The 14,097-nt window shown below is 39.1% G+C and overlaps 1 protein-coding gene across 9 annotated transcripts in view; it reads left to right on the top strand.

The window, feature by feature from the left end:
• Positions 1-14,097, top strand: part of LOC143149897 (uncharacterized) — a 40,743-nt gene that overhangs the window by 12,676 nt on the left and 13,970 nt on the right. For 2 of the 9 annotated variants that reach the window (XM_076317694.1, XM_076317696.1), the window contains exon 3: positions 13,644-13,897. The exons of 5 other annotated variants lie outside the window; for them this stretch is intronic. The gene's annotated coding sequence lies outside the window, so the exon portion shown is untranslated. Of the gene's footprint in view, positions 1-13,643; positions 13,915-14,097 lie in introns of all 9 variants that reach the window. 2 more of the 9 variants (XM_076317698.1, XM_076317697.1) reach the window with 1 other exon arrangement.

Genomic DNA, 14,097 nt, shown 5'->3' with positions numbered 1-14,097 from the left:
TGTCGTTTGATTTTAATTAACGACAGGTCAACGCCGCGCGCCACGGACTCGTGAAATTGGAATTTAATTCGATATGGTCGGATCTCGCCCCGCGGTGCTAGATTATAATTTAATTTCGAAAAAATACATCTCGAAACGTACAACGTCCCGAATAATTTAATCCTCGCTGGGAAAGTAACATTTTAATGCGAACGGACAGCCACGATTCACAATTAACAATTAATCACACGATAGACGCGATCGTTTCGCGATAATCTAACTTTAACAACGTTCGGGATCTCGAGTCTGGAGAAAAATCATTTTTCCACCGGATTTCCGCTACTACGACGCGAGAATCATCGCCGGCACGCGGTTGTAAAAATTTTTACGCCGCCCGTCTGGTTTTATCAAAAACCGAATTGTTGTTCCCGATTCGATCGAACGACGTAAAAAAAAAAAACTCCTCGTCGTCGCAGCGAACGCCCGGCCACCTTTTCGCGCGTGCAATTCGAAACTGGGCGAACACCAATTAGATCAGCTTTCATAAAGTTGCCTTTGCAACATGGCCGCGTGTCCAGGTTACTCTGTAGAACCTGTCAGCCCATAAAAAGCGACATATTAACAGCTCGACCACGGTTCACGCCCAAGCGGGTTCGTTTCGTTGCTTTTATTTCGGTGACGTTTTGTGCGGCTTCATCCCCCTTCCATTTGCCTTTCAATTCTTCCGTTTCTCTTAGAACCGGGCAGGAAACGATCGAAATCTCCGATTGAAATTTCGTTTGTTTCGCGAAACGTAAAATACGGAGCGTAAAATGTAAAAAAAGAGTAATACGTATTATTAATATCTATCTAACGATACGAATTTATTCAGAGGTAGAATTAGTTCTTTTTTTTAAATAATTCTATGCAAAATTTCGATTCTACTCTACAAACTTGTAAAAAGAGTAATATTATTGGGTTGTTCGGAAAGTCTTTCGTTTTCCAAAATGGAGAATATATGATTTAATAAAATGTTTATACACTCTGAAAAAATCGTGTTTCATTTTCACCATAAAAAAAACGAAACGACTTTTCGAACAATCTAATATGTATTATCAGTACGTAATAAAAAGAATGCATTTTAGAATGCATTTTATTTGAGAGTGGATTTTTGGAAGGTCGGTGTTTGGTACGAGATATACGTATAAGAAATTTCAAATAACCTGCTTGTTGCAATTAGAAAAAGTGCAGAAAGATAAGTAATATCGTACATTATTAATACGTAATGAAAAAAAAAAACTATGTGTCCGATTCGAGAGTAGAATTAGTTCGCATTGTAGAAAGGAGGCTCGGTTAGAAGTAATGTCGGTTTTTAGTACGAGGTACATAAGAAACTGCTTTCAATTCCACTCGTTCGTCTCTCTTACGAACGCCCCTGAGAGCTTCGATAAACTCTTCGACGATGCGAGATATCGGATTCGTACGATTTTTTTGCTGTCAGAAGCAACGACGAGGCTCGATCGGACGCGTGCAGGGAAAAAAATTCCTCCGATGAGAGCATCGAGAGGGCGGGGGAGAAAGTTTATCGATGGAAGCTCGAGAGACTCGAGTATGAATGTAATTCAATCGCGATTGAAAATATACGACGATCGCGTAATTACATTCGGCGCTTCGTAGTTCGTCCGTGGCGGAAGTTCGTTCGAGTTATACGACCGGAAAAATTGATACTTTGGTATTATTGTATCTGCGCGATGTAAAGACCGTAAAATCCTCGTAATTCGTCGACGTTTATTACCGGTGCGATATTTAACAATGGACAAGAAATTTCAAAGGCTGTTAATTTCGATCGGTGCACTTGCACATGGACGAAAAGCTACACGACCTTATTGATAGTTTTCCGTTACCGTTGCGAATCCGCACGTTCGAGTCATCGATTCTGAAATATAATAAAAAAGTTCATTCCGGTCGAACTATTCAATATTCCACCACTATACAAAAATCGCGAGTACGTAACGTTCGTGACATAAATCCAAGAAATAATAGAAAATTCATAACATTTTAATAATAGAGGGCAATTCGAATGTCACAACTGTGCAACGTTCGCGATATCACCGCGTTCGGTTCGCAAAACGTTGCAACGTTGCAACGTTGGAACATTCTTGGTATAATATTTTAATAACGCGAGGCAATTCAACGATTTCTCCAAAAAAAAAAAAAAAAAAATACCATGACGGTATACCAACGTCGTAACTCCGCAAGATCGCAGAAGCGAGTTTAAAAAGTGATAAAAACCTCTCGATATTTCACTAACACGAGACGATTCGATTGTTCGATGACTTCTGGGAGAAAGAACGAAACATCGCTACGGTGAGCAAATATTGCGACTTTGCGCGTTCGAGGCACAATGAAAAAGTCGTAATTTCCAATAACACGGCTCGATCCGGGCAAATTACACGAGTGCGCGCGAGAGTACCGAACGATCGGTCGGTATGTAGATATAGCGTACCGTGTACGGACCACGAGGCAGAACGGTCTCGGGCGAGACCGTGGAACGAGATCGTATTCTGTGGGGAAGGTGGACCCGAGCGAAAACGTGGGACAACGTTCTCTCTCTCGAGACAAAAAGTACAAAAGTGTGCGCGGGTAGTTTACCTATGGTTCGGTGTGGCAATAACGACGATGGTCGCCATATGGGCGACAGCCCGAGGGCCTACGAGCTGCCGCGCACCTTCCTCTCGGGCGCCCTTATGCGGGCCAGATTTTACGGCCTAGGTACGTACGTATGTACTACGTGAAAAGGGCCGTCGCGCGCGATTCCCCTCCAGGAGAACGATTCTGCAATAACGTGGGCGACGCGAGATCGCACGCGTGACTCATCGATAAATTCGACTACACGCAGCCGAGTCCACCCAGTTCCCACGAGGAAATCTCTCCCACCTAACGTGTGTGTCGCTTCCTCTGCATTGGCCGTCTAACGTCGCCTCTGTCGCAACCGCGATCGACCAAGTGGCGAGGAATTAACGAGAGAATCGTGTCCGTTTCCAAACAACCTTTCACGGGAAAGTTCGACGCTCGAGTTACGGGATTTCGTCTACCGATTTATCGTCGCCGCTTACCGCGTATTATTTTCTCCATTTCTGTGGATATTCAGACTCTGGTCGCGGAGTAAATTAAATCTCCGAGTGGTAATAACGGAACTTGCACGGATGCCTCGACGTGCACTGTTGCTGTACACGAAGTGCAAAGAGAGTACACGTACGTTCGGTAGATTTAAAGGGCCCGGGGGTTTCTCAACCCCCTATATTAATATTCTCGTCGAGGGTAATTGGTTCTTCGTTTGTATCTTTGATTCGATTTTGAAGAAAAAATATTTTTCACGTTCGAGAAAACGATACCTTATCAAGATCGATTGTTGATTACATTTAAACGAGCATCGAGTCGTGATTCTTGTTTTCTTGTACGGTGAAAAACAGCTTCCAGTTAAACAATTTATCTAGAACGATGCCTCGTTGCCCACCCTGTCCACCGATTCGTGAAACATTGCTTAAATCGGATCACCGTGAAATAATCGGTGTTCCTCCAACAATGCGTCGATTTTTGCACGCCATTTCCATCGACATTTTCGTCGTCCATAAACGAACATATCAAAATTATCCAGGTCATGTGTTCGCAGTTTCGACGTAGACACACGTTACGTGTTTCGCACGTGCTAATTCTGTTTTATCGGCGCTACGACGCTTTAACGTTGACGTTTCGAAAATTTAACGTTTTACCGGGAAAACAAATTCGGTCGCGTATAATACCGCGTCAAACTGGACCGTGATACGCAATTCGAAACGGCGTACGACGCTGCTCCATATTTATCGGGTCGTCTTGCAAATAATGCGAGTTCGATGAAGACACGACGAGAATCATGGTTGAACAATATCCAACTGTTACACTCGAGCGACTGTCTTGGACACTTGAGCTAAATTGTTCCACCATTCATAGACACTTAAATACCGCTTGGAAAAACGAGTAAATTGAGAAGATGGGTACATATGACTTGCGCGAGTATAATTTCGCCCGAAGAGTTGGTTCTCTTTCGTTCGAAGCGAAAATCGCTATTGGATCGAATTGCGACGATAGGGTAATATCGAGGTATCGTTTTATTCGATAGAATCGGCTTCGAATTGACCGGAGTTTATAATATTGGGGCGTTCAGAAAGTCATTTTATTCTTTTTTGGTGAAAATGAAACACGATTTTTTTAGAGTGTATAAACATTTTATTCAATCATATATTCTCCATTTTGGAAAACGAAACGACTTTTCTAACAACCCAATGGTTTGAATTATTCGTCTTTTCGTGCGTTAATTAATTATTCTTACTAGATAAAATTTATTTTCTCTTATCGTAGATTAATATACTTATCAAGGAGGATACGAAACCAACTCGAAACGTTTACACGTTGCTATTACTATTATAAGAATATAATACAACTGCACCGACTGTTTATTTTATTATTTAACTCGCACCAATTATTTATATTATTCTTTATACTCGTCCCGACTATTTACATCGTTATTTCACTCCCATCTATTATTACACATATTATTTCTCCTCGTACTATTTATATTATTATTCCACTCGCATCGACTATTTATATTATTCTTCACAATCGCATCGTTTATTTGTACAACTATTCCATTCGCATCCGACTGTATTATTATTTAACCCGTACCGAGTATTTATATTATTCTTCACAATCGCATCCTTTACTTGTACAATTATTCCATTCGCATCCAACTGATTACTTAACCTGAGTATTTGTATTATTATCTTAAGCGTTCCAATTACTTTCCAAGGGTTCAAGTAATGGCAGAAATGGCAGCTCTCGAGTAAGTTGTTAACCGATATCGCTCTACGGCGTTAAAAAGGGTTAAGAAACGAAACGTTCGAGGATTTGACAGTAGTTAAAGGTGCTCGGAATGGCAATAATTGGAAGGGAGCGTAAAACGAGGTGCAAAGTGGCCATAAATCTGTCCATTAGCCGCGTTACAATGGACACGGGTCGTGTTTTATCGCGTTCGACAGGCGTTGCAGAATAGATTTTCCGTTGATACGCGACGAATCATGGTCCACGCGTATCGCGATAAACCTGGATTTCGTTGACGTAACGCTTTATCGCTTTTCCTCGGTAATTTTATCATATCTCCTCCCACATGCGCGGTATCCACCAATACGTCGCGCGGTTTCGTAGCAAGTTAAGTGCAATACGCCTCGATTTAGCTTTTAACGCGACGTTTCGCTTACGGTCTCGATATTACACAACTCCTTACGCGCGATAAATAATCTTAATTTCGCGGAGAACCACGAGCCGCGAACATCACGATTTCGATATTGAAACGACATTTGTACGAGCGTATTAAAAAGTATGGCAATTTTTTGCCACGTGCCTCAATTACACGTGTATTGATATATCGGTGCTACGATTTGTAGAATTTTTAAAAGACGACTCAACGTAGGTGAATATACGAATGAATTGAAACTTTAAAATCCAAGAGAAAACGCGGATAGAAAAAATTCTACATCCCGTGCAATTGTATCAGCAGCACATCGACAATTAACAACGCTCCCGAATGTTGTTTTCAATCACTGGGAATATCGTTCGCCCGAACGTATTTATCGTCAGAAAATTCAAACGCGTTGGATTTTTTTCTACCGTATCGGAGAACCAATCGTGTAAATCGTGTTAATAAAAGTGGCTTTACAGCCTGCAAAATCGTGTTCTTTTTCGTTTAACGAAAGAATTAAACGAATCTTGTTAATTGCTTACTTAAATCACTTTTTTTCTTATTCGTTCATCCTGTGTATTCGTTGTTTGTAGAAATATTTTTACTGTCTTTCCTGATAAAAATATAATCAAACGAATCTTATTTATCACACTACTTAAATTATATTTTTCTCCGATTGGAAGGTATTCTGACAATAATTTTTTTTCTAGACAATGTCGGTATTTAATTTTCGAGCTACATCGAATAATCTCGCGATATACAGGAGAATTGCCCGATTTGAGTATTCCTCTTCATATTTCTCAGACGTATTCCTTTCTCTGACTTCTCTAATCGATTAAACGAAATGACAAAATTATAATTTTTTTTTTTGAAAATATTGGTATTTAATTTTCGAGCTACATCGAATAATCTCGCGATATACACAAGAATTGTCCGATTTGAGTGTTCCTCTTGATATTTCTCAGACGTATTCCTTTCTCTGACTTCTCCAATCGATTAAGCGAAATGACAAAGTTATAATTTTTTCCTGGACAATAATGGTATTTAATTTTCGAGCTACATCGAATAATCCCGCGACATACAGGAGAATTGAGTATTCCTCTTGATATTTCTCAGACGTATTCGTCTCTCTGACTTCCCTCGTCGACTAAGCGAAATGACACACACGTGTCTCAGGTGTGCAGCATGCCAGACACTTTCCAACGGTAATGAAATGCGTGCGCGTGCGTGTGCATCCACGCGCAGCCACTATTTGCAGAAATGATTTGTATTACTCGGCTCGCCAAATATTTCAGGGAAACCCCGGTCGTTTCTCAGCGAGTCATCTGATTTTTCGACGAATCGCGTTCGTCAAAATGACTACCACGATAAATCGAATAATCGATGCCGCACGCTGGGAACGTTTGCCAATTATTTAACGTCGTGTAAAACGCGATGCGGTAAGACGAACGATATCGGTTACTCGAGTTAATATTAATGTCGGTTATTAACACTGATTCTCGTATTAAATCGGACGGTCGACGTTAAATTTAATATTAATTTTAAGCGTTGTTAATTGTCGGCCGTGTTCAACGGATCGTTACGACTGCGAATTAATTTGGCGTTCGAGAAAAACAAATATTTTTTCTTTCTCATCTTAATCAATTTCTTCCATAGAATCACCGAGACGAATGTAATAAAATTATATTGAATTGTTCGTCGTGGTGTAAAGAATCTATCCTCAGTCCCCTACACAAGTATTGTCAACTTAATTTCTTTTCAGAATTATACGTAAAATAATTCTTTTTGTCGATAATTCTGTATAAAACGATACAAAATTTCGAGTTAGCTGGGAAGTTTACCATTTTCGTTGCATAAAAATTACCGCTGTAATTTTACCATCATTTGTTCTATATTGAATTTGTAATTTTTCATTTAAAACCACCTTTGTAATTTTACCATCGTTTCTTGAACATTCGGACAAAATATTTTCATTTAAAACCACCGTTGTAATTTTACCATCGTTTCTTGTACAATCGGTCAACATTTTTTTATTTAAAACCACCGTTGTAATTTTACCATCGTTTCTTGTACATTCGGACAAAATATTTTCATATAAAACCACCGTTGTAATTTTACCATCGTTTCTTGTACAATCGGTCGAGATTTTTCATTCGAAACCACCGTTGTAATTTTACCATCGCTTCTTGTACATTCGGTCGTGATTTTTCATTTCACTGGGAACGCGTTCAGGAAACCCCATCACCTATACGAATCGGGGGAAACAAAAGCTTAAAGGGATTGCGGCCAGGCATTCTGGAAAGGTGCGCGCTGCGAAATGCAGCCACGGTGTCGATGGATATTGCATATGGACGTTGGGGTGGCCGCGCGCATCGTGCACGAGCTACGGGGTAGCAAAGCTAAGCCAGTAATGCAATAACTTGAATAGATGGGTATGCAGGCGGAAAGAACATAACCTATCCCCCTGGCCACCCTCTCTTCCCTATTGGTTTCTTCGTCCCTTTCCGACACCCGTGTCTCTGTCCCTCTTGCCTCGAAACACATAGGTACATGCAGTACCCACGTCTATAATTGCCAACAAAATCGTGGATACAACTATTTACAACGCTACCTACACCCGATGTTATTCCTCGTCTTGTCAGCTCCGTGGTTCGGCTGGAAAATTAACGCCCCGTGATTTACGAAAGCGAGGGCACGATATTTTTCTTTTGCAATAGAATTGAAAACACTTATTCGATATTTGGAGGAAATGGAGCATGAAGGGAAATTTCAAAGACCGTTTACGGACCACGAATGGAAGATCAGATTTTTATTTTGTTTTATTTAATTTATTATTTATAAGTATAGAGATTTATTTATTAATCATTGATTCTATTTTCTGAAGGTCGAAAGTTGACACCTGTAATTTACGAAAGCAAGAACCCTGGAAAAATTTCCAAAGGGACAGATGCCTCCTCTGGAAAATAATTTGAAAAAATGTCTTCGATATTCGTCGAAGATAGAACAAAATTAAAAAAAATGAACAATGAATAAAAGAAAAGAGGATTTGGTGTTACAGAGAGATAGTCATTTGTAATACTCGTTGAGAAACAAGATTTTGAGAACAAAATTGCCTATGAAATCAGAAAATTATATTCAAATTTTTAGAAAAATTTCATTTTTATAAATCTTCCAAAGCATCGTAGTCAAGTTACTATTAATAGGAATATTATCATCCGTGATCAGAACTATAAATTCATAGAAATCGGAGAACAATATTTCAATTTTTTAGGAAATTTTTCTTTCCCCAAAATTTAATTTTTCCAACGAGTATCAAGATAGCAGTACCATTTTCATCAGTCGTCCTTCTATTATCCAAAGCATCGTAGTCAAGTTATTCTTAATAAGAGTATTATTATCCGTGACTCGGAGTAGGAATCTTGCAACGATAAACAGTCAGAATTGATAACCTCGTTTCGTGGAAAAAAATACAATTCTGGTTTCTATCGGTCCGTAGAAACGTTGAAATAATTATGAACGATACTGTACGGATCGGCGCGCGTACCATAACCGCTCGGACCGTGCCAGGAGGGTGAATCTAGCGGGGTTTCAACCCTGGCTCGAATGTACCCCGAATACAGTCGGTTACGTTAAAAGGCTTTTAATATTCGCGCTCGTTCACTTACTCGATTCGCTAGGGTTCGATCGGATCGCAGATTCGAAACCAGCCCTTTACCAGAGTCTTTTTCTATAATTCGAAACATTTTCGAAAATAGTCGGTTTTAAATTTACAGCGATTCGAGTTGTTGCGTTCGAGGTATACCTTTTGGTCTCGTTTCGGCGAGAAAGTGTCGAGTAACTTGTTAATACATTTTTTTGGAGGGAAACACACAACCCTTTGAAAAAGGGGATTGACGTAATTGCAGCAGAAATGATTTACATTTGTTTAATTGTTGAATAACGGTTTTGATTCAAAGGAACACTTTGTGCAAGATAAATTCACGAGTATTGTTTGTACTTAGTGCGTCTTGGATAATAAATGTTCTACAATGTTGAATGTTAAGTATAAATAATAAGATACTTTGTACGATAATATATTTGAATGCATTATAATAGTGGTCTATGGCAAAAGAATCTTTTGTTAATAATTGAACGATTAGAATGGATGTGTTGACTTTACCCTGAGGAAATATTTAACCAAACGATGAACATTTACTTAAACAATCATTTGTTTATGATATGTTGAATAAAGAAAGAAATCACTGTTGGAAGAAGAAAATTCGTTTACTTGAAATCGTGGAATAAGAGATATCTTTTACGAGATATTAATATTTAGTATTTTATACAGTTTTTACATTCCGGTGTTAATATTTTTAGATTAGAAAATATTTACGAAGAACGATAGTATATTTGAGAAATTTAAATATCTAAGGATACATTTATCGTCGCATCGATAAACAATTTTAAAAAACAGCTGGTGTTCGTTCAAGCTACTTGGACTATTTAGTTAAGTGACTACTCGATTCAGTTCGACGAGTCACATTTTTCTTTTAATCAGTTACGAAATAAAGGTTATAAAAATACATTCGCTTCTTCGAATACGGCACTGAAGTCACCCATGAGTCGGTGCTAAGGGACGCATAATTGATTGATTTTAATTGAGGTATAATAAAGACGATTTAAGTGCGTGCACGCAGTGTAATTTTAATTCCTGCTCGGAGTTTGCTATCGATTGCGCGGGACAATACTAATATTGAGAAAAAAATAATTCATAGCGTAGAAGGAAGGTCTAAATAATTTTCGCCAAAGAATATCTTGTTAAGGGATACCTCTCGATTTTTCTTAATAATCTTTAGAAGGTATTTAAAGGATACTTCTTGCTAAAGAAACTATCTTGTCAAACGATATCTAATAATAAAGAAATCGGTCGATGTTTCGACCAATGCTACCTGATAATAAACACACTTTCTGCTGAAGAATATTCCACAGATGATACTTAACAATAATGATACTTTATCCTGAAAGATATTTCAACAAATGCTACCTAATAACAAACACACTTCCTATTAAAGAATATTCCACAAATAATACCTAACAATAATGATACTTTGTCCTAAAAGATATTTCAACAAATGCTACCTAATAATAAACACATTTCCTATTAAAGAATATTCCCAAATAATACCTACCAATGATGATACTTTGTCCTAAAAGATACTTCGACAAATACAGATAATAAACTAATATAACTAACTAAACTGTCTAATAATAAACGCACTTTCTCCTAAAAGATACTCCACAAAAGATACCTAACGCTGCAAAAACTTCTCATCGATATCTTTCACTCTGGTCTCACGGTGGTAAAACATCGAAAAAATATTTCACCGAAAAATCGCGAGTGCTTCTCGTTCTTGCGGATACACAGTTCGAGAACGCGGCAAAACGGAAAAAAAAAGAAAAACAAAAGAGAGAACGTGAGATCCAAAAGAAAAAAAAAAGAAAAAAAGGAAGGAAAATAGTATAATTGACCGTACCTGTAGGCGCGCAGCACGAGAGACGCTCGCCAAAAGGAAAGGGGAAGAACGGTGCAAGAGGGGTGGTCGACGATGCTCTCCCAGTCAAACACGGGGAAAAAATACAGGGCAACCGAATGAATGAATGGCTTCCAATCTGTTCCATCCCTTTGTTGGAGCGGCTCGTGCCGCGTGTGCAAATCTACCCTCCTCTCCCTCGGCCATTCCCCGCGGCTCGCCCTCGCCCTGTCCACCCCCCTGGCGCACACGCCTCACACCTGAGCACAATGGGGACCCGATTTCACCCTCGTGCACCACCTTCCCATCAAGCGTGTTTAAATACTGACATGCGCCGTAATATGTGCGTCTGAGCATGCCTCGTCTCTCTCTCTCTCGCGTTCTACAACCCCCCTGCTTACCCTCTCTGCCGCTACGTGCACCCCTCTAACGTTCTCCCATCCCCCTTTTCACCCTTACGTTCGTACGACTCTTCTCTGATTTTCACGTGACCGTAAACTCCCGAATGTGTATCGGAATATGACTTTTCCGACGATTCGGTCACGATCCTCGGTCAGCGTGGTTAAATCGTATCGTTTTCTCGTTTTGAAATTTCAAAACTTTTCGTTCAACGCGTTTACCTGGTGGTGCCACCCCGTGGCAACATTTTTCATGCTTTGGGATAGTCCGCGATAGTTGCTCGAACCGTGGTGCAAACAGTAGAAATACGTTATTTTATGGTGTTACTGACGAGGGTAGTGATATTTAACAGTTTACAAGTTACAGAGTTACAATTTTGACGTTCCACGTGTTAATGTTTCACGTTCTACTTTTTATGACTCCGTATATCACGGAATCGGAAGTATTTGACAATTTGTCGATGTGCTTGTTGTTTGATGGTATTACTAACAGGAGTAGAGTTATCGAAAAGTTTACAAGAATCAAAGTCTGTGTCGTTTTACTTAAAACACTGGGTAAACCTTTCAGAATGATACGTAAAATAATTATTTCTTGTGGATAATTTTTGTACGAAATGATACAGAATTTCGAGTCGACTGAAAGAGTGAAACCTGGATTTCCTTATTGGCGAATGAGAAACTAAGGTGATGTAGAAAGAGCTATAATTGTAATAGTTCAACCGTTAATATAATCAAATTTTGTATTTCTTTAGATAGTATGAATATTGTAGAGACCATTAACGATCGTAATTCAATGATTCAGACTGTTTTTAAGTAAATTGGAGAATTTACGAATAATAATTAAGGGATTTTGAAAGTTACAAACGTTATCTCCGTACAAATAATAAGAGAAACGTAAAAGTTTATTATTAATCGACAGTACACTTTGAAAATTAATTCGAACCGGTATATTTTTCTTCGCCTATTACCACACCTTACAATGTTAATATTCTCAACATTTTTCAAAATAAATCCTCCGATCGAAACGAAAGATATCTCGAAGAAATTCAATTTTACCCTACGATCGACGAGCATTGATAAAAAGAAAAACTCTCGAGGGGAAGTATACGGGCGACTCTGCCGAAAAATTCTACGCAAAAAGCAACAAGACGTGGGGAAATCGATAAATAACCGGTTCGTGAGCTCGTCGTTTGTAATCGAACATAAAAGAGGAACTCGCACGAAACTCGCGCATTTGCTTTCGATACAAAATCTCGAAAGGTACATCCCCCTCGGACGCACTTAAGTTTGCCGACAGATATTGATTTTCGTGAGGTCAAACACGGGCCAATGGTGAGTTCCGAATACACCGCGACCAGGGGCTTGCACAAATTCTTTGTCGTGGTTTAATTCATCGTCGCGCTGATTTAATCGTAAAATTCGTCGTTCTTTCATCAACCACCGTGATAACGAGTTTTTAAACCGTTTCACGAACAACGTTCCGGTTCGCGAGATAGAATTTTGTTATTCGTCACCGACCAACGCTGCGTGCAACTAATTACCGATAGTAACGAGAGAAAGGTTTCATCGTTACTCGAACAACTCTGTTGCAAACAGGTAGAATCGAAACGCGAACAGTTAGTTAAACGCGTAAGAACGCTGATTACGAAAGAATTTTCAAGGGCTTCGTTTAACGACAGAGTAAATACATGAATATGCACAGAACCAACGTTGACGTATTCACATTATTGTATGTAGTTTAAACGTGGATGCGGTTTAATTGTGGCAACTAGACGGTTAGTTGCAACGTATCGTGTCACTGCCTTCGACGTGACGAGAGACGAAAAATGAATAGAACCTAAGTCGTTCGAAATGTTAAGATACTGGAGTGGAAGAAAAAATTGGTGAGTTGAAAATTGGGGGAAAATATTATTAACGTTTCCACGAAATTAAACTCTGATTTACTCTTTTTTATGAAATGTTATGCAACTATGTATTCCCTCTCTTTCTCTCGAGAGATTCCCTCGTAAAGATATCTGCCCTCTTAACACGTTGAACTCGGTGGTCACTGGTGACCGACGCTCTAAAGTTACAACGATTCCCTGAAGCGTTTAATATTAATAACCAACATTGATATTAACACGATTAACCTTCATCCTTTTACTCGACGTATACTCCTATACACATTTCTCGAGAAATGAACAAACAATTTCTTAACTTCAGGTAAGTCATCCAAAGTAGCATCGCATGATCACTCAAAATGGAGCAAGCCACCTTGTATTATCAGGTCGTTCGGAAAGTCATTTCGTTTTTTTTTGTGAAAATGAAACACGATTTTTTAAATCACATTTTATTAAATTATGTATCCTCCATCTCGGAAAACGAAATGACTTTTCGAACAACCCAATATTTTCCTTTTCGTACAATAAAAAGTTACCGATGAATGTCTATTGACGCGTGATACGTTTAATTAACGTATACTCCTATACACATTTCTCGAAAAATAAACAAACAATTCCTTAGTTTCAGGAATTAAAGGAATTAATTGAGGAGATAAAGGAAACAATTAAGGATCGTCCGTAGATCGAACGAATCGGTAACTCGTAGGGAAAGAGATCCCCGTGCACTTTTGCGCTCCGAGAACGATAAAACCGGTCGTGATGTAAGATAGAGACGCCGGATTAAAATAAGAGAACGGATGAAAGGATGTTGTGGTCGGCGAAGGAAATAAAGTAACGAACGATAGCGTCGCTATCGGTGAACTGAAACGAGGGAAGGTGAGGCCCCCGCTCACGTAAGTCGTAAATAAAAATTATCTCCAGCCGTGCTTATTAAACGTTGTACCGTACACCTATCCGCGATATATTCCGTTTGGTAAACAAACGAGCGGCCTGGTCGAGTCGAGCAATTGTCGAAAGTGATAGGGGAAAGAAAATAGAACGTGAAAGTCGAAGGAACGCGGATAATCTATATTTAT

Source organism: Ptiloglossa arizonensis, chromosome 8 (assembly GCF_051014685.1).
Source record: "Ptiloglossa arizonensis isolate GNS036 chromosome 8, iyPtiAriz1_principal, whole genome shotgun sequence".
Lineage (NCBI taxonomy): Eukaryota > Metazoa > Arthropoda > Insecta > Hymenoptera > Colletidae > Ptiloglossa > Ptiloglossa arizonensis.
This window is presented reverse-complemented; position numbering and strand designations above follow the sequence as displayed.